Source organism: Protopterus annectens, chromosome 7.part1 (genome assembly GCF_019279795.1).
Source record: "Protopterus annectens isolate FY-2018-M chromosome 7.part1, PAN1.0, whole genome shotgun sequence".
Taxonomy (NCBI): domain Eukaryota; kingdom Metazoa; phylum Chordata; order Ceratodontiformes; family Protopteridae; genus Protopterus; species Protopterus annectens.
Window position 1 is genome coordinate 74,907,228 of NC_056740.1, and position 20,583 is coordinate 74,927,810.

Sequence of the window (20,583 nt, forward strand, 5' to 3'; positions counted from 1 at the left end):
GTATATTTAACTATATATCTCAAATTTCTAGAATTAAATTGAGTAAAATTATTATGTGTGGATGCTGTATTACTAACTATCTTAACCACATTATTAGGTATAAGATCTATATTAGCTTGATCTTTTATTACTTCTTGTCTGATGCTTTTTACCAAATGAATATCATAGCCTCTTTCAATGAACAAAGACTCCATTTTATCTGCTTCTATACTTAATAAGGTGTTGAACTTGCACAGCTTAGAAATCCTTACAAACTGGCTTTTCACTATGCCAGAGAAAGTGTGCCTCGGGTGCATACTATCAAAACTAAGCAAAGTGTTAGTCCAACATGGTTTCCTGTACACAGATGATGAAATGCAACCTTCATTGTTCAAAGTAAGGGTTACATCTAAAAAGTTTATACTAATGGGTGAAGATTCCATAGTAAACTTAAAGTAGGTGGTTGTGTTATCCAAATAACTCAAAAATTGTTCAAAGTCATTCTTTGTGCCTTCCCATATGACCAAAACATCATCAACAAAACGTTTATAGTATTTAACTCTACTAAAAGAAGGATGGTCAAATAAAAACTTCTTCTCCCAACTAAAAACTACCAAGTTGGCATATGTATTTGCACAGGGGGTGCCCATGGCAACCCCCCATGTCTGTAAATAGTTAACATTGCCAAACATGAAAACATTATTGTTAAGCACCAAATCAAGAAGTTGACAAATTAAAATAATTTTGTCACCAGTATATGTCGGTTCACTGGCTAGTAACTCTCTAATAGCTTCTAGACCTATTTCATTTGGAATAGATGTAAACAAGTTTCTTATGTCCAATGTTACTAAGATGTACTTATTGGGTGTCTTGTCTAACTTCAGTTTCAGTACACTATCTAGTAATTCATAAGAATCTTTCAAAATTGAAGGTATAGAATTTACTATCGGTCTAAGATTGTGCTCAATATATTTGGAAATATTAGAAGTAACCCACCCTTTTCCTGAAACAATAGGCCTCATAGGCATAGGTGTAACTTGCTTATGAACCTTGGGTAAACCTTTTACAATGGGTATTAAAGGGTGTTCAATAAAAAGATAATTGTGAATATCAATACTAACCTGTCTGCAGTATAATAAATCATCAATAGTTTCCTGTACATTCTTAATTATTTTATTAAGGTCATTAAAACTGATAATGTTATAAGTATTAACATCAGAAAGTAAATCTAACATAAGTCTCTCATAGTCAAGTGCATTGAATATAGCAATCCCTCCTCCCTTGTCAGCTGGTCTAAAAACTACTTCAGCTGTTTTCTTAAGTTTATCTAATGACTTATATTCCAAAGGAGAGAGATTTATATATGCAACCTTTCTATTCCGTTTCGAGAAAAATGAATAAAAATCATTCTCACGTGTTTTTAAGAAACTTTCCACACTAACTGAATGTGTTGGAACATACTTGCTTTTGCATTTAAAAAGACTGTTAAAACCAGTGGTAATTTGTGGGCACTTTGTTTTTGCCAAAGGGGATGACTATACACTTTTTGGCATTTAGCTTGAGAGAGTCGATTATGGTGCCCAGTTTGCAGTCATCTGTGAACTTGGTCAGCCACAGTCCTTCTGTGTTGGCCTGTACCTCCGAGAAATATATACCGAACAAGAGAGGTCCCAGGACTGAGCCTTGTGGGACGCCACTTGTAACTGGCTCCAGCAATTCTAACCATGTGGGTTATGTCCTTGAGCCAGTTTGCAACCTATCTAGTGACATAGGGGTTTATATTTAAGCTGGTGAGCTTATCTATAATGCCCGAGTGGAGTACTGTATCGAAGGCTTTTGCGAGGTCCAGGTAGGCTGTGTGGACCACCTTCCCCTCGTCAATGGCCTTGGTGACTGTTTCAAAGAAATCGACCAGGTTTAAGAGGCAGGATCTGCCCTTAACAAAGCCGAACTGGGTAGGATCCAGTGTCTGTAGGTCCCCAATATCTTTATTTATGAGGTCCATGATGATCCTTTCCATAGCTTTGCAGACCAAGCTAGTCAGGCTTATGGGGCGATAGTTTCCAGGATCCGTTGAGGCACCACCTTTGTAGAGAGGGACCACTGTTGCTGTATGCCACTCTTTTGGTACATATCCTGTAGTAAGGCTGAGATTGAACAGTAGTTTTATGTTTGGGTTTAGCTCTTCTTGGAGTTCATGTAGGACGCAGCCCCGGACACCGTCTGGTCCCATTGATGCTGTGTTTTTTGCTTTAGAGAGGGTGGCTCTTACCTGAGCATCTGAGATGTCAGGGGGGCAGCACTCTGCTGGGATAGATATTTGCCATTTTGGTGGGGAGGGGGGAGTTTGCGCTGAACCTGTCAGCTAGGATGTTGGCAATGTCTGTGGGTTCGGTGTATTTTTTGTCATTTTGGACTAATTCTGAGCATATCTGGGAATTCCCACCCAGGTTCCTAACATAACTAAAGAAAGCCTTGTGATTATCCTTAGTGTCCTGTGCAATTCTTCTCTCGAAGCTGGCCTTAGACGATTTTATCAGTGCCCGTAGTTTTTTGCTAATACTGATCAGAGATGCCTTCCCTTTTTGGGATTTTGCTCTATCATGTAGTAGCTTCCTCCTTCTATTGTATAGTTTGTTTATGGTTGGGGTCCACCAGACAGGACGTCTGCCTTTGGAGGATTGGGTCTTGGTTTTATTTGGGATTGCAAGATCCATGCATTCCTGAAGGTGTTCATAGAATGCGTTTATAAAGGATTCTGCAGTCTGGGCCGTATTTTCCACAGGCCCGGGGGCTTTGAAGGATTCCACCTCGGTTTTGAGGAGTGTGAAATTTGCTTTAGAGAAGTTTTCACTGTGGTTTTCTGGGCAGGGGGTAGGGTCGGGATGTGAATATCCAGTGAGATTAGTTTATGGTCTGATATTACCAGTGAGGGATACACTTTTGGTCTGGAGCATAGAGTCCCCATGTTGGTGATGATCAGGTCCAGTATGTTTTCCCCTCTTGTGGGAGTGGTAACAAGTTGTTCCATAGCATTTGAGTTTATAAATTCTAGGAACCTTTGGGCTAGGGTATTGGAGCTAGAGTAATGCTCCCAGTCTATGTTTGGGTAGTTGAAGTCACCCAATATAATGGTGTTTGGAGAGACCTTCATATTTTCCAGTGTTCTCAGGAAGGTCGAGTGGGGTTCCTGTGTTTGGGAGGGTGGTCTGTAGCAGGCTATAAACTGGAAGGCAGTTTTACCCACTGTTAGTTGCACATGGATAGTCTCTGATGCTTTGTGCGTGCCACCAACCTGGAGGTGTGGGTATCTTTGACGAATATTGATACTCCCTCCTTTTGTGGTTCGCCCAAGTTTTGGGGCGAAAAGCATGGTATGAGGTATAACCTGGTAGTGCTGGGGTGCTCTCGGGAGCCTTGAACCAGGTTTCTGTTACTGCACAGATATCGATGTTCTCCATGCTAAGGAGAGTTTCAAGTGCGTGCATCTTGAGGTTTAGACTTCCGGCATTGAGTAGCATTACTCTTAGTTTCTTATCCCTTGTGATACTTATGGAGGTGGGTTTGTCTTTTGAGCCTTGCCTAAAAAGGCACTATGGGGGTAGCAAGAGCCTTTGCCAATATCCGAAAGCCCAGGGTGACAGGTGCAAGCCATCCCTAGCGAAGCATCATGGCTTGTCGAGCATGTCATCCCAGGCTGACAGGCATTGGATCCCCTTTGAATGACACCAATACTTAAGCCAGTTGTTGAAATTGATCATCTTGTCTTCATATTGTGGCATCATTCTTGGTGAGGGTAAGATGCTACTCAAGGTCAGGGTCATACCGGCCTGGGCTACATGCTCAGAGAGCTCCTCTAGATCTCTTTTCATGTAGTCCAGGGAGGTACGTCTCAGGTCATTCACACCAGCATGGACAATGACTGAGTCATATTTGTACTTGCCTTGGAGTGACCTGAGTGCTTGTGTTATGTGGCGGATCCTAGCGCCCGACAGGCAGCTCACCGTGACCTTCTCCTTGTTCAGCCTGGTGAGCAGGACATCAGTGTGCCTGTCGATAGAGTCACCTATTACAAGTGTATCAGGTGTGTTGTTTAGCCTTAAGGGCTGTGACTGTTTGGCACACTGGCTTTCTGAGCTATGTGTTGCACGTGTTTTGTTTTGGGGTAGCGGTTGCTTGGGTGTCTGCTTTGGAGGTCTCTGCTTAGGCAGATTTTTATTTAGAGCCTCCGAGTATGTTTTTGTGTGTTTATGTGTTTGGTTTGCTGTCGTGGTAGGTCTATGTGAGACTGGAATTGTAGTGAGTGTGGTTTCCTTCTCCTCCTGACTGGTTACACCAGTACTGAGTTGAGAGAGCTTAGCCTCCAGTTTGGCTATATGGTTGCATCTCTCACACGTGTTGGAATTTGTTGGGAGGAGGAGAGGGTTGTCTGTGTACATGAGGCAATTGTAACATTTCCTCAAGATTCCCAGATTCACCAGCTGGACCGGAGAGGAGATTGACAACTGACCTTTGGACATGCTAGAATAGTATTGGGAATTCCTTTATAATTGAAAAAAGGGCCAATGTGGAACAAGGTACTCAAGGGGAGTTTGTGAGGGTGTAGTGCTTTTAATTTTTTAGTGCTGACTTAGTGAACAAGTGCCAGGTAACTTAAATACAATGTGTTACAGGTAACTTAAATGCAAAAACGACAAACAGTAACTTTCTTTCAAGTGAAACAAGGAAATAAGTACAGTAAGCAATGCAGATATCACTAGGGATCCACAGAAGCGCTGAAAATCCATGTTTTAGGTGAAATTAGCATTTCAGGGAAATAAGCAAACAAACAACAAGCATACAAACAAAGCTAGATTCAGCAGGCCTGGATCTAGTCTATGCTACAGCAAACAAGGTGTACCAATTTCAGTAAGAAACAGTTCAAATATACAGGCACTATAAGCCTTTAACCAGAAATTCCCAGCTCAGAAGGGCAGAGTCCAGCCTCTCCTCCCACAAGAGTGCAGACCACAAACCTTGTTAATGTAAAATAACTGGCCTGAAGCCCAAGTGCTTAAACCAGAACTAATACACTTTTAGAATAACAGACACTGAGCCCTCAATCAGCAGTTCCCAACTTAGAAGGATGTAAGCTACCTGTCCTGCCACCACAGTGCAGGTCACAAACCTTCTTAATGTAAAACAACTGGTCTGAAGCCCAAGTGCTTAAACTAAGAGGCTTAGAATGAGTTACACCAAGCAGTAATAAATACAATTGAGTACTTTTAAGATGATGCAAAAGCAAAATAAAGTAGGAAGAAACACAAATACAGTAAAAGCAGATATATTTTTTTAAGTGGAAAGAGAGAAGGGAAAGAGAGAAAGGAGTAGCAGAAACTAAGCTGATTGGCCTTCTCAAATGTTCTCCCTGTACTGGGTAGAATGAGGTAATGACACTAGACTGGGAGGAGGGTCCCAGATCAAATTTACACTAGGGGCGGGCAACTGCAAAGCCACCAACTATAAAAACACTATACCAACAGGGAGGGTGGGAAACAAATTGCAGAAATGTTTCTCACACCTGAAAAGCAGCAGTGAGCCTTTAAATGAAAGTTTTAAACAGCTAAAGGAGCCTCTAGAAAAAAGAGTTTAACTGCAACAAGTTATTACAAACAAACAACCCAACAGATGCTTAATAAAAGTGGACAATTTCCAGTTAATACCTCACACACAGTGAAACTAGCTAGAAAAATACACAGTACACAAAGTGCTATAAATAACAAAGAAATAAAGAACAAAATAAACAAAAAACAGGATACTTAATTTTATATATTATAGCTCTGAGTTTCCTCAGTGTCCTTCCTTCGATCAAGCTCAGTGTGAAATGGCAGAACACTCACAAATGAACTTCTTAGGTAACAGAAAGTTGAAACCTGAGACAGTTTTTAAGAAAGAAATCTCAAAAAAAAACAATGAGGTGCTTAGTCTAAGCTGTAGTCCAGGTGACCTCAGTCAGCCAACTGTTGTAGAGTTTGTTTATGGCAGGGGACCACCAAATTGGCTTCCTTTTTTTGGAGGATAGCATCTTGGTTCTGTTAGGGATGGCGATCCATGCACTCGTGTATGTGCTTATACAGTGCATTTGTACAGGATTCAGCAGTCGTACATCTATTTTCCATCTGTATGGGTGTTGTGAAGCATGCCACTTCTGTCTTAAGACACATGAAGTTGGTTTTGAAGAAGTTTTTTACAGTGGTTTCCTTAATGGGGGGTGGGGGCGGGATATTGATGTCTAGGGTGATTAGCTTGTGGTCGGATCTGACCAGCGAGGAGTTGACCTCTGGTGTGGAACATCGGTTTCCCATATTGATAATGAGCAGGTCCAGGATATTGCTGCCCCTGGTGGGGGTATGGACAAGCTGATCCAGGGCATTGGAATTTATGAATTCCAGAAAGCATTGAGCAAATGATTTAGCACATGAGTAGTTTTCCCAATTAATGGTGGGGTAGTTAAATCACCCATTATTAGGATATTGGGCTGTACCTTAATATTACCCAGTATATCAAGAAACATGGAGTGATCCTGGGGCATGACGGGGGATCTGTAACAAGCTACAACCTGGATTGCAGTCTTACTCAGTGTTAGTTGCACTTGTATAATTTCGGATGCATTATGTTGAGCAACTCGCCTGGAGGTGTGGAAATCCTTAATATGGACACGCCTCCTCCTTTAGTGTTTTGGTCAGGTTCCTATCAGTTCGTCGAAACTTCAGCAGTTCGAATACCATATGTCCAAACTGTGAAGTTTGAAAACTGATTATCGCGAAGTAGCGGAACACTGAATTCTTTCCCACGGAAAGAATTTGGTGGGCCGTTTCTGTGGCTTTGCGATTTTCAGCACTGTGGTGAAAAGTTACGGGTCGGGTTCAGGTAAGTGTGCAATTGTGCGGACGTTAGGGTTAGGGTGCGGGTTAGGTGAGTTAGGGTTAGGGCGCAGGGAGGTGGGTGTGCGATAGTGACAGACTTTAGGGTTAGGGCGGGATAGGTGAGTTAGGGTTAGGGCGCGGGTGAGGTGGGTGTGCGATAGTGACAGACTTTAGGGTTAGGGTGCGGGTCAGGTGAGTGTGCGATAGTGACGGACCTTAGGGTTAGGGTTTGGGTTAAGTAAGTGGATAGATAGTAGTTTATGTACAGTTTAGTGTAGGGTTAGATGTAGGATTTTAAGTGTATGTGTGTGGATTGCTGTTTTTTTGGTGTGCTTGTGTTGTGTATGTGTTTCTTGGAACAGTGATTTTTTTCCCTGGGAAAAAAATCGCTGTTCTAAGCCTTCGATGGTTTTGCACTTTGAGATTAGAAGTTCGAACATATGGTGTTCGAACTTCTGCCGTTTCGTCGAAGTGATATAGACCCTTTTGGTCCAGGTTAGGTGGCCAAAAGGTGTGGTATGAGTTATAGCCTGGTAATGTAGGGGTGCTCTCTGGAGCCTTGAATCAGGTCTCTGTCACTACACAGATGTCGATGTTCTCCATTTTAAGGAGTGCCTCCAGTGAGTGCATTTTGAGGTTTAGACTTCTAGCATTGAGTAGCATTACCCTCAGATTTTGCTTGCTTATACCTGCTAGGGTGGTGAGTTTGTCATTTGAACTTTGCCAAAAAAAGGCACTATAGGTGTGGCAAGAGCCTTAGCCAGTATCCGTTTTGGTGTTGATTTGGTTGTATCCCTAGTATTATTGAAATTCAAGAGACAGGGGCTAGGAAGAGCCATCTGGGAGAGGCTTGGATGCATTTAGCTGCAGCATATTCTGATCTGGGAGGGGCTCAGAAGCATTCAGCTGCAGCATATCCTGATCTGGAGTGTCAACAGGGTGAGGATTAACAACCACCACTCAAGGTGAAGCATCACACGGAGAGAGGTTCACTCTCTCTGGTGGTAGCACCCAGAGAGCTGAACAATCAACTTCAGTCTTTAAACAAGACCTCCTCCCCCAGCCTTGCATAGGGCTGTGTTTCTTAATGCTAGATCATTTAAGAATAAGTCCAAGATCTGGTTTATCAATGTGCTTAAGTGTTGGCATGGGTACAACCTCAGTATTATAAAACATATAATAACAAGTGGAAAATACAAATAAACATAAGAGCCACAAACAAGTTAAAAAACTACATATAAAAATACATGAAAAAATAAAATGCATGGTAAAATGCCAGAAATACTGTGGAAATTAGTAATCCATCCATTCATCTATCCACAACCCCCTTTTCCCATTTTTGCACATGGGGTTGGGGTTTCACTTCAATAGTGACAATCATCTAGAGCCAAGGTCAATAAAATAACTAAACAAGAAAATTCCATAAGGAATGCTTGAACCCAATTAGAGTCAACCATCTAAGTATCAGGTAGCAAAACTGTAGCCCTTGATAACCAAAGGCCCAAACGTTAGAAGATTCAATCCACACCACTGGAATTCCTGGCATACTGAACACAGCAGGGTATGGGTTAGCTGATACCATGTGAGAAGCTCTGTCAGATAAGAAGTACCAAAAATCTTGCAGGGCTAAATGAACCAGAACCTTCTATATAACTCAGTGGGGAAAAGGCAGCCAGTGAAGCCACCACATAACTCACATCAAAGAATAACGATGAGAAACCCTACTAAGTAGCCAGGTCATGGAATTCTGTATTAGCTGTATGCATTCCAGTTTTGTTTATTTTATTTGTTGACCAGGGTAAAGCACTGATCTCAATGGGCCAATTACAGAGTCAGCCAAAGGATACAAAAAGGATGATATAAGAATGAATTTAATGTGCAAGCCTGAGAATACAAAAAGAAATACAATGTGCAATATATAACATGAATAACCAAAGGTAACCCTTAATTTTATTAATTGTAGTAAAGCTGTATAGCAGAATATACTATTATCAATACAACAATACTGTAAGACTAGGAAACTTCTATAACATTCCAATCATACTATATACATTACTTATATGAAATTTACAGTTTACAAGAGTTGTAGAAGGGCTAGCACAAAGGAGAGAGAGACAATTGAAGGGGGTTAATGTTTATATGACTGCAATGTTTTGGAAGCATGTACATTTAGCCTTTTTGTGCAAAAAGGACTTTAATTCTGAGTGGAACTTTGGAAAGAAGGAGATGTTTATGTATAATGGAGGACCAACTTTAAAGAGCAAGAATGGAGAAGGCATTCTTAGTGGATTGCACTTGAGATAGAGGTTGTTGCAAGCTGGTGCTAGAAGGGACCACATGTTCTAAAAGGTGCTTTTAATGGGGCACACATTATAAATTGACATGTTATTACAAGTGGTATGAGGAGATTACAGGTTATTTTTAGATGCAGTGGCAACAAGAGTTAGTCTATTTTCTAGCTGGGATAAAAGGAATGCTATACCTTCTGAGGAGACAAAGTGGAAAATGTTCTTATTCCAGAATACAAAGCTGTTCACTTTAATTTTGGTGAAATGGATGTGCTTCTGTAGGTTCAGGTTGGTACGTGTAGAGCTGAACAGTTTCAAAAGGGTCCTGTATAGAAACTGAGGAAGTCCATTTAGAAGGTGTTTTGGGCCAATCTTTTGGTGGTGCCAAAATATGGCTGTACTTTCTCTTTGTCATTGAAAATTAGTTTGTGAGAGATAAGCCAGTCCAGCTAGAAAGGGTAGCAAGTTCAGTTTCTAGTAGATCTTTGAGAAGGATGGCTTACAATCACTTTGTCGATCGCCCTTCGTGCGATTGACATTTGTGAGAAACTGCCTTTGGCCGAACTGTAATTACAAATGCCACAATGTTAAACCTTACAATAGCAAGTGGGGATCGGGAAATTTACCCTTTCCGTCACTGTAGTGTGGTCTCGGAGTTTGTATATATAAGTAGGGGGGTGGGGGATGCAGGAGGGCTTGCCCCCCTGCAAAAGTGTTTGTTAATATTGAGTGGAATTGCAGCATTTCAGTAAAGTCGATATTTTTGAAATTTCGACTTTACTAAAATGCTGCCTTCGACATTTTTTGTGTTCGGTGTTGAGATTTCCGAACATGTGATCTGAACATCTTAACACTTGAATGGAGTAGATTTGAGTATGTGATAGTAAACCGAGAAGGACTGGATCTGTAGATTAACATATCCTCAGCATAAAAGACTGTAGAGATGTGCCAGAGGTCTAATGGTAGATTGTTAGTAAAAAGAGAAAACAGAATGAGGGAGAGAGTGGATCCCTGAAGTTCTGTTGAGACAATAGGTACGACTGTTGAGGCAGTGAGACCTAGGGGAACTTGAAAGTATCTTCTGGAGAAGAAGGAAATAAACTACTGGTTTGCAGCATGACTAATGCCAGCAGATAGAGGTGACTTAAGGAGCAGGCTGTGATGAACTGTATCAAATGGTTTTGAATTCAGGGTCAATGAAGATAGCACTTATTATCTGTCCTTTGTCCATATTAATGATAATATAATTGATGAAAGTATAAACAGCAGTCATTGTACTTCAATCACCAAAATATCTGATTAGATCAGACCAGAACCATTGTTGTTGGAGGGGAGAGAATTGTATTTGGAAGTGCAGAATTGAGATGGAGTGGAAGATTTTGGAGATTTCAGGAATGAGGTTAACAACTGCAGTCTTCCAAAGAGAGGGCATGCAGGAGTTGTTAAGGTAGATATTACACAGGTGAGTTAGTGGTGCTAAGATAAATTCACTGCAATCTTTAAGAAACTGAGGTGAAGTTCATCAGCCATACCTCTTACTCTCTTAATGCAAGAAATCTAGACAAAGCCCGACAAAATGGAGGGCAAAGGCCCAGAAATAAGGACATATTTTAAATATTGCTCTTAGAAAGTTCCTAGAGTAACATGGCTTGTTTTAGCATACCTTTTCTGTAGGATCTGAAGTGTGAAACTCAAATGTGTGTCATTATTTAGTGACTTCAGTCCTCAGATCATCCCATTGATTTGTCACAAAGCCACAAATTTTATGAGGACCAGAGCAAACATATGAACCAAAAATCTGAGCATTCTGTGGAAATCTGGACAGTTGAGAGGTACCTTTAGGTGCATTCAGTGGTATTTTGTCAAGGAGTGCAACCACCTCTTTTGGCTTCATCACTTTAAAGTAGAATGGGTATAGGGTTTGAGAGGTAGGTATTGGATGGCATGTGTCAGAATTGGAGCAAGAAGTTTGGGGGAGATCTGAAAATTAACTTAGAAAGTCTTGAGCTGAGATGAGTCCTAAGGAGGTTGGAATGGTTCCTTTTTGTAGGGAGTGGCTGGGTTGTTTACAGCCATTAACTGTTAACCAGTTTCCAGAGTTTTTTTTTCCATATTGGGTTAGTCCAATGAGACTAGCTTTATGCCGTCTAGTGACTGCTTTGTTAAGATCTTTAAGTTGGATGAACCAAAGTTTGTGTTCTGGGGAAGGAAATGGGAGGATTTCCAGGTTAGGCAAGCATTACTTCATAGTTTACAGAGGGGTTTTGAGTTCTTTGGTAAGTCATTGACTCTGTAGAGGTGGGAACTGCTTATAGAGGCCAAGCAGGAAGATGGTTAATGATTTGCTGAAGCCTTTAGGTTTTGTCCTGAGGTGAAGGAGTCCCAGTAGGTTTGCATGATTTAAGTTCACAGTCTGGAAGCCCTAGGTGCAATCCATTACATTAACTGAATCAAGAGGACATCAAAGAATGTACTACTGTGGGAAAACCTGAGGGGGATTTAGGTGCTTGATAACAGTGATGCTCCTAAGATGGAAGCAGGATGATAGCTTTTTGTCAAAGGCAACATTCAAATGTTGCACCTTTGACACAAACTTCCAGTTTATCATCACTATAGATGGAGAAGATTAATTACACCAAATGCCATGCACAAATATTGCAACCATCTTCAAGGTGCTAAGTTTCAGGCAGTTCCTAACCATCCAATCATTGCTGCATTCCAGGTCTGTAGTCAGAGTGCTATGGTTAGACACAGGAGAAAATGAGAGGTAGCATTGTGTGACTTCAACTTTACAGTAATCTTGCAAACCTTTAGATTATATCTCCAAAGGGAATAAAGTGAGTCACAAAATATGGAAATTGAATTGACAAAATAATGGATTTACATCTACTAAGCCCGAGAAGCCATTTCTCAGAATATTGCCTTTTCTCCAAGGTATGGTGATCTTGGAGTTAGTATACGTAGGTTCAGGGGGTGTGGGGGGGCAGGGGTTAGCCCCACCCATAAAAAGAAGTTTTAAGGAGAAGACCAATTTTTGAAAATTGTTCTTTTCCCATGTTTTCAGCCTTTTTTGGATTTTCAGCACTCAGAATTTAGAGTACTGACATTTCAATAGGGAGCTAAATAAAACACATGGTAAGATGCCCTGGCCATAATCTGGAACCCTTTGGTACACTACAACAAATAGAAGAAGTAGCAGAAGAATTAATCCTAGACCTACTCTTTGAGTATGCTGAGAAAGATAGGGAGCAAATTGGTCTAGCACAACACCAGTGATACAACAATAATGTCAAAGATGGTTTAGAGGGGTACCATGATACCCTGTGTAAAATTATGATAACAGATCCAGTTGGACCAGAATACAACAATCATACTGGTCTCTTGCTATGGGGAGATCATTAAATACTCTAGTAACAGCTGTCCTAGTGCTGGGTCTTGAAGAAAGCCAGACTAGAATGGGTCATAAATGTAATTCTCTCACAGTTAAGAATCCAGTTGTGCATGAACCACATTCTAAAGAACCTTACACACAAAAGAAAGGTTAGAGACAGAACTAAGATTGTTCAGATCATCAGGCTTTATACCAGCCATTTTTAACATGGCAGTAACCAAAGCCTCCCTAAATGTAGGTGGAAATATCCCATTTTATTCTATTCACATTTTTGTTAAGCACAGGAGAGCACTGATCCACACGGACCTGTTTTATCATACTCATCCCAGGAGTGCCGTCAGGATAAGTGACTTGCCCAGGCAAACATAGTGGGTAAATGAAGGTTGAGGGAATCACAATTTATAGACTACAGGATTCAACTTATTAAAAGCTCATAACTTTAATCCTCTACACTAACTGCCAGATACAACTTGTAATGAGGTGATGACAATCTAGTAAAGGAATGGACTCAGTTCATCTAGGCAGGCAAAGATATGAGCCTGAAAAAAGAAATGTGAGATCCAGGTCAAGCTTATCCTCAAGAAAACCTGAACAATGCCACTTGTTCTTTAACTTCTGGTTAATCCTCTTCAACCCATGAAGTTCAAGATGAAACCATGGATCATGTAACCCAAAATGAACACAGGCATACAGGAATCAGAACCAAGATATCAAGAGCTGCCATATGTGCTCTTAAATAAAAATCCGTAGGTTCCTCTGCATTAGCAGCACTGCAATACTGTAAATGCTGGCACAGGAAAAAACATAACAGGAATGGCACGATCAAACTAAAGTTCCTGCAATGAACAAGTTCCAGGTCTTAGAAATCCACCCAAGGTTAATCAAATACGAATCACACCAGGGCATGGTCAGACTAAGAAACAGGTTCCACCACCAAATCTCTAATTGTGACACCAAGCTCAAAGGCTAAGTCCAATGTGTGGCTAAATACATAGGTAGCACACAGTGCAGGTAATAACCTGATAAACCTGAATCCCTTCATAATGCAAAGAAATTTTATTTAGAAAAGCCACAGATTTCTCCTGCATCATAATACTGATGTCATGTGTGATTAATCAAGTGGAGGTGTCAGTACTGAGGAGACAAAGAAGATGGCAAACTCAAGAAAGCACTTCCTCATCCTAACTGGCCAACAGTAGATGAGGAGGTACGCACAATTTGTTCTTGCACCCATGGCAGACTTAAAGGTCTTTGTCACTACCTTCCCAAGATGGGATTATTGACAAACTCTCCCAACTTAACATTAACTCATACATAGTTCAGTGGATTGGTAATTGGCTGTCTGAGAGAACCCATACCTTTACGGTTGGGGGTATTTGCTCTAGACAGAATAATATCACTAGTGGTGTCCCACAAGGTTCTGTTCTGGGTCCTGTCCTGTGGCATAAAACCTGATATCAAGATACTATGGCTTATCATGTTTGCTGATCATTGCAAACTGGAGAGTTACCAAATCTTATTCTGATACTCAAATTCTCCTGCAAAGGCTAGACCATGGGCATGCTTGGTGTATTAGTTACAGGCTTGCCTTCAACAAATGCAGCATAGTTTCCTTTGAATCACAACTGCTTATCATGCAGATATAACACTCCCCTTAAATTTGACACAATCATTATAAACTTGGGTAAGTATGGTGATAACAGAATCTCCTTTCACCGCCAAGTCTCTGTGGTGGTTAGAAAATCCTTCTATCGTACACAACATATTCTTCCTGGTATCTTGTCAAGGTCCTAAGAAGATATAGTCCCACTTTAGTCATCATTTATTAGGTCCATCACTGAATGTAATGCACCTTGTGGTATACTTCTTGATAAGAAACCAGCTTGAGGGATCTCAACATTTCCTCACCAAAACAATCTCAAGTCTCAGTACCCTTAGCTAGTCTGATAAATGAAAATCCATGTCCCTGTATTCAAGGTCATACAAACTCATGAAGGGTGATATCCAGCTTTCTGTGCTACAAATGACCCTGCACATTTTGACCTTTTCATGTAACTAGAACCAGTGGTAAGGGGAATCACCCATTCTGGAGACCTAAACCTTTACTACCACATCAACCACACCAAATGGACAGACAGCTAGGTCAATGTATGCCCCATTTCTAGAAAGCGTTGTCCTTACCTATCAAGCAGAGAACTTCCCTACCAAATATTAAAGCCAATTTGGACGACTGAATGGGTGATTGCAAATTTTCACAGGGGATATGTGGAGAAAGTATTCTTAATGGGGGGACATTGCTATTCTCCCGCAGTACTGCGTGATGTCGCTGAGCTTCTCGATGGAGACCTTTGACCATAAGCTTAGTAAAAGCCTCTGAAACTATGAACTTGTAACTCTGGCCCTCACCTGTTTTGATCAATGGCTGTTTGATGGGAAAAAAATACCCCATCCCATCCTTATCCAGTCTAGGGTACTTTATCATGAAGACACCCCGGGGGTCCAGTTCAATAGGTATCAATCTAAAATATTTAAACAAGGACAAACGCACTTAGATTGATAAAAATATTTTACATTAGTGGACCTGGTTCTGGTTCCTTTGTGTACTTTTACATTCAGCAAACAGTTTCTTACTGTAAATTTTTTTTGGCTGCCTTTTGCCATCTTACAGCTGTCTTGGTTCACTGGAGGAGTTTGATGGTGGTTGTGTTGCTCTTCTGAGTTCCATTTTACCCTGCAACGTCTTTGTGGTTATCAGTCCAAAGTTTTAAGCCAGGTCCACCTAGTGCAGCTTTTAAGATATGATATCTGACTTCTTGTGCATGGACATGGCATTAGAGTACATCACTCTGTTGGTACAGGAGTGCAGGTCCCTCCTTTCCTGTATGAATTACAACAGGACATGTTACTTTGCTGGTGTGGAACATAAATCAAACTCTGGCGTCCATCATTAAAAATGATGACATGAACCAACCCAATAGTTTCACAGAATACCTAGCCCTCCTACACCAATTTAAGATGTTCTTGAGGAGCTTAAGTGAAAAAGGGGTGGAAGGTCAAGAACTGATCCCTCACATATTCTGGATAAAAAACTATACTAAAACAAATAACTTTTAAATGGACCAAAGAACAATACAAAGCAAATGTAAATAAGTACAAATAAATAACGACTGCAAAATATAACACAAAATCTAAACAGATAAACTAATAAAAATGTAAGATAAAATCCAGGCAAATAAATAAAAAAGCCAACAGAGGAAGACAGACTTAAAAAAGGGCCAACCCAGGAAATCCCATTGAACTTTGGACATACTTCATGTTGCTAACCTGGCATATTTTATAGTTCTGAACCACATTTAGCTGTGCCCTTTCCTTCAGGTGTCCACATCATATGAGCAGTGATGTAGTTATGCATTTTGTGTGCATTTCAGAGATAACCAGGATGAATGAAACACCTAGGAGCATTTTGGTCAAAGTTCTCAAATTTTCTCACTGAGCTGGGGCATCACTACCCAAGATTATTAATCTTGGGAGACTTTAATGCATACTCAATGATGAGATGAACTCACAGTAGTTTTTTAATCTTTTGAACAGTTTTGTCATAACTTAGGCTTTAGAAGATAATTATAGGTCAATACTAGACAATCAGTCTGCGGATTTTTACAAGGCTAGTCAACAAGCAGACAGTGATCAAAGGTGAGAATCAAGCCCGGTACCTTGTGCCTGTGAGGTAAACATCTTTATCATACAGACAACCCCCAAACCCTAAAAATATGTGCTCATACGTAAATACCATGCAGTCCTTCTGCATATTATCACAAACCTAGCTAGTAACAAGAGGTCAGATTCATATTCTTTACCTTGTATCTGTGGATTATGACCATAAGCATTATGACAACCCACCCCCCGCTACACATAAATCTGCCCATTCACTGGACTTAGTTTTCCAACTTGGTTTGAAGACTAGAAACTTGGGAGGGGTGGAGGGGTTGGAAGGGTGGAGCCAATCTTTTGAAGTGATTATCACCTGGTTTACTTCACGTTGGGGCTGCCAACAATTTTGTCACCCAACTCCTTAAAATATGTTTTCATAGGTAAATACTAGGCAATCAGTCTGCAGACTATTACAAACCTAGCCATAGCCAATATTCAGAGGTCAAAATCCAATTCTGTCCCTTGTATCTGTGATTTAAGACCTTAACCGTTATGCCATCACCTCCCCCCCCCACACACACACACAAACCTTGCGTCACTGGACTTAACTTTCCAACTTGGTCTGGAGACAAAAAACTTGGGAAGCGTGGAGCCATTCATTTGCACTGATCATCACCTGGTTCACTTCAGGTTTGGGCTCCCAACAATTTTGCCACCCAGTACTGAGGTGGTTAACTGTAGGGATTCGCAGAGCATTGACTGTGACACATTGGTTCCTATAATGGACCAGCTACAGGAGGGGGTCAATACAGATGATCTGTATTCACTAATCATGATTTATAATACGGCTATGATGGGTACTCTGGATATTGGCACCAGCCTGTGTGTGCCAGGAATATACTAGTCGACATGAGTAATGGTTTAACTCTGATTTTTTTATAATAAATAGACTGGGGCTATTGACAGGAGTGCAAAAACAGGACAAACCAGCTAGAAGACAGGCTTAGCGTAGAAACTCATTATTCCAAATACCAAATGTAAGTCTCACACAAGAAACTATACACTTTTCCACTAATATTCTCTTCAGCAGTGGTCATGTTGTATAGCCCAGCCTGAATTATTCCTCATGAAGTTTGTTTCATCCTTTCACATTGCTGCATGTCTTTTTGCATATAAGGCTACCTCAATCCTACTGTCATGATATGCTACAATGCGTCTTATGCAGAAGTCCCAAACATTGCAACTCTGAGTGTTAGGAACACCAGCCCTTGTAATGTGGAATAAATAGGCAAAATGTGTAACTCATACTAACAGCATACTAACAACTTCAAACAGCTGTTTTTACTTTTAAAAAAGATCTTTTAATGCAGTAACATGATTCATTTCTATTTACCATGGATATCAGTTAAAAAATTCCTAACACAGAATGTGTGTCAGACCCAGAACTTTTAAGACCCCAAATGAGGTACTTTGCTCGTTATGAGGTACACTGGAGAGGTATGCTTTGTGGGGTGTGTGCATGTGTGTGTGTGTGGGGGGGGGTGAACATGTGTGTGTGTATGTGTGTGTGTGTGTGTGTGTGTGTGTGTGTGTGTGTGTGTGTGGGTGAGCATGCGTGCATGTGTATGTGTGAAAACAGGAAAACAGCGGTTGATTTGGACAAAGTAGCCATGCAACACTGTTTTGTAGGGAGCTGGCCAGTGCATCATGGTCATGTGACATTTTGGATCTTTGTTTGTGTATGAAAACAGGAACACAGCATTTGATTTGGACTCAGTAACCGTAGAACACTGTTTTGTAGAGAGTTAGCCACTGTCATGGTCATGTGATATTCTGGATATCTATATATATGTGTGTGTGTGTGTGTATGTAATTATTGCTTATATGCAGTGACAGAATTGTGGAACAAAGCTGGACTGACACTATCTTGAAGCTTTACCTGTGGGATAGTGGTGTCCTCTTAGCCATTACAACACTGTTTTGGGGAGAGGCAGTCAAAGTCCTACTGTTCACCAACAATGTGCATATGTCTGTATATCTGTCTGTCTGTCTGCTAGTTAAAATGTAATGGGCAGCAATATGTGCAGTGTGGACTGACAAGTGCTGATATGGTGATGAATAGCAGGTGTCATAAGACTGGGTTTGGAGACAAGTGTAATGACATTGAACAAAGAGATTTGCCCACATTAACCATGTTTCATTGTTGTGTGTGTGTGTGTGTGTGTGTGTGTGTGTGTGTGTGTGTGTGTGTGTGTGTGTGTGTGTGTGTGTGTGTGTGTGTGTGTGTGTGTGTGTGTGTGTGTGTGTGCGTGTGTGTGTGTGTGTGTGTGTGTGTGTGTGTGTGTGTGTGTGGTGTAAAAGAAGTATGAAGCAAATCTGTACTGACATCTGCTTGCTGCCCTGCTGAGTGGGACACTTGCGTAAGTGCAATGGACATGCTCCAATAAGTAGGGATGGGAGTCCTGGACTGACATCCATCAATTGTTTTGGTTTGCCAAAGCCGTTACAGCAGAGTTTTGTTGAGAGGTGGGAAAAGCCTCAAAGTTGACTCGTGTGCTGTGTAGGACTGGATGACTGTGTGTTTGTGGGGAGCGAGGTGTGCCTTTGTAAGTGTAGTGTGAATATTATACATTGTGAAATGGAGGGATTAAGAGTAAAACTAATCTCATTATGGTCCCTACTGACTTCATTATTGCTTGATTAACACATATACGTTGCTCTGTGCTTGTCAGTACATGGCTTGAGTGCCCTGTTTGGAGTATGATATCACTGCTACAGATGCTGTTACTGTGTCAATGCATGTGTGCTGTGAAGTATGTACATGCCTGTCTTATTTGGGGTAGTTGAAATGGGGAACAGATGAGTAGGAGTTTTGGATCTCCTATCAGCATATCCTTTGTGTCCCTAATTTTGGCTTATACTTTTGTTCTGTCATACTACAAGCCATAATACTTTTTGAAAAAGGTGTTGGACTCTCATGAACAGTGACATTCATTGCAATCAAAGGCTTCTTTTTTCTTTCAGAAAATGAATGCTAATTCACATAGTCATATTTTGTGAGCTTACCAAATGACTAGTATTGCTATTTTCAAAAGTATCTGATTTTGGAAGCTTTCTCCGTGAGTCTGTTGCTGACAGGATGAGAAATATGCTATAAGTATACAACTAAGACAAACTGCATAAAGCAATAGTAAAAGAAAGTACTTGGTCACATCAGAGGCTTAGGAGGCCATTGTCAAGAAGAAACCGAGAACTGCTTCATTGCTATGTAAAGCTTGGCATTAAATACCATAGTTCAGTTTATGCTATAACAGAATAACTAAGCAAAAATAACCACATAAGCAGCCAGAATGCCATTCCAATCTAATATTTTACTGTGCACATTTTAGGAAATGGATAGAGTGGCCTAAATTCTGGATTGATGTGTGTGTTTTTTAGAAATAATTCCTGGAAATGCTATTCAAAAGGGAAGAGACATATAAGGGAACATTGTTAGTGGCACACCAGCCTATGATTTGCTTGATGTTTGTTGTCATGCAAAGCTGACTAATTAGTTGAGTCTAGCCAAGATGGAAATTTGAGACTCTAGCTCATTGAAGGAGGGGAGATGGGAGGAGTAACTTGGCTAGGAACTGAAACTTGCAAAACTTGTCTTTGGAAAGTCTTTTTTTATCTCAGTAATTTGTCGACACTTTTGCAATCTTCTTTCAGAAAATATACAGTGCATCAGTAGGAACAACATTTGTAAAACTCAGCCAATGACACATGAGCTGCAGCCTCTCAAACTTGGCAGTTTTTTTTTTTCAGGTGTTCCATTCTAAGTGAATGGAAGTCTAGTCTGACAGCAAATGGTAGGGCTACTTGTTCTCAGAATCTGTACTCTCATAGTGCATTATGGACAGATTTAGCTTTCCAAAAGAATCAGAATGTCTACCCCCATGAAGGCAGAGAATGATAAAATAAATAAAATTTGGAATAGGGTTGCCACCTTTCGTTGTGGCTAAAACCGGAGTAAGGCCACACCCCTTGCATCACCAGTATCCACGCCTACCCCCGCCCTTTCTCCCGCCCTCTTTTTCTGTTCCTAATGCCTGCTTTCAGCTGATTTACTATGTTTTTCTGTAAAAAAGCATAGTAAATCAGTCAATTTACAAACTCCGATAATCTGTTTCCTTTTTTGAAACAGAATACCTGAGTTTGTACAGTGTTTTCCAGACTACCGGAGAATCAATTTGATTTCCGTATAGTCCTGAAAAAAATGGAGGGGTGGCAACCCTAATTTGGAATTAGTACTTATTTTGCTACAGGCAGCTTTGGGAGGTGCAGTTATTCACATCAAGGTAAAAAATATACATTTTTTCATCATTTA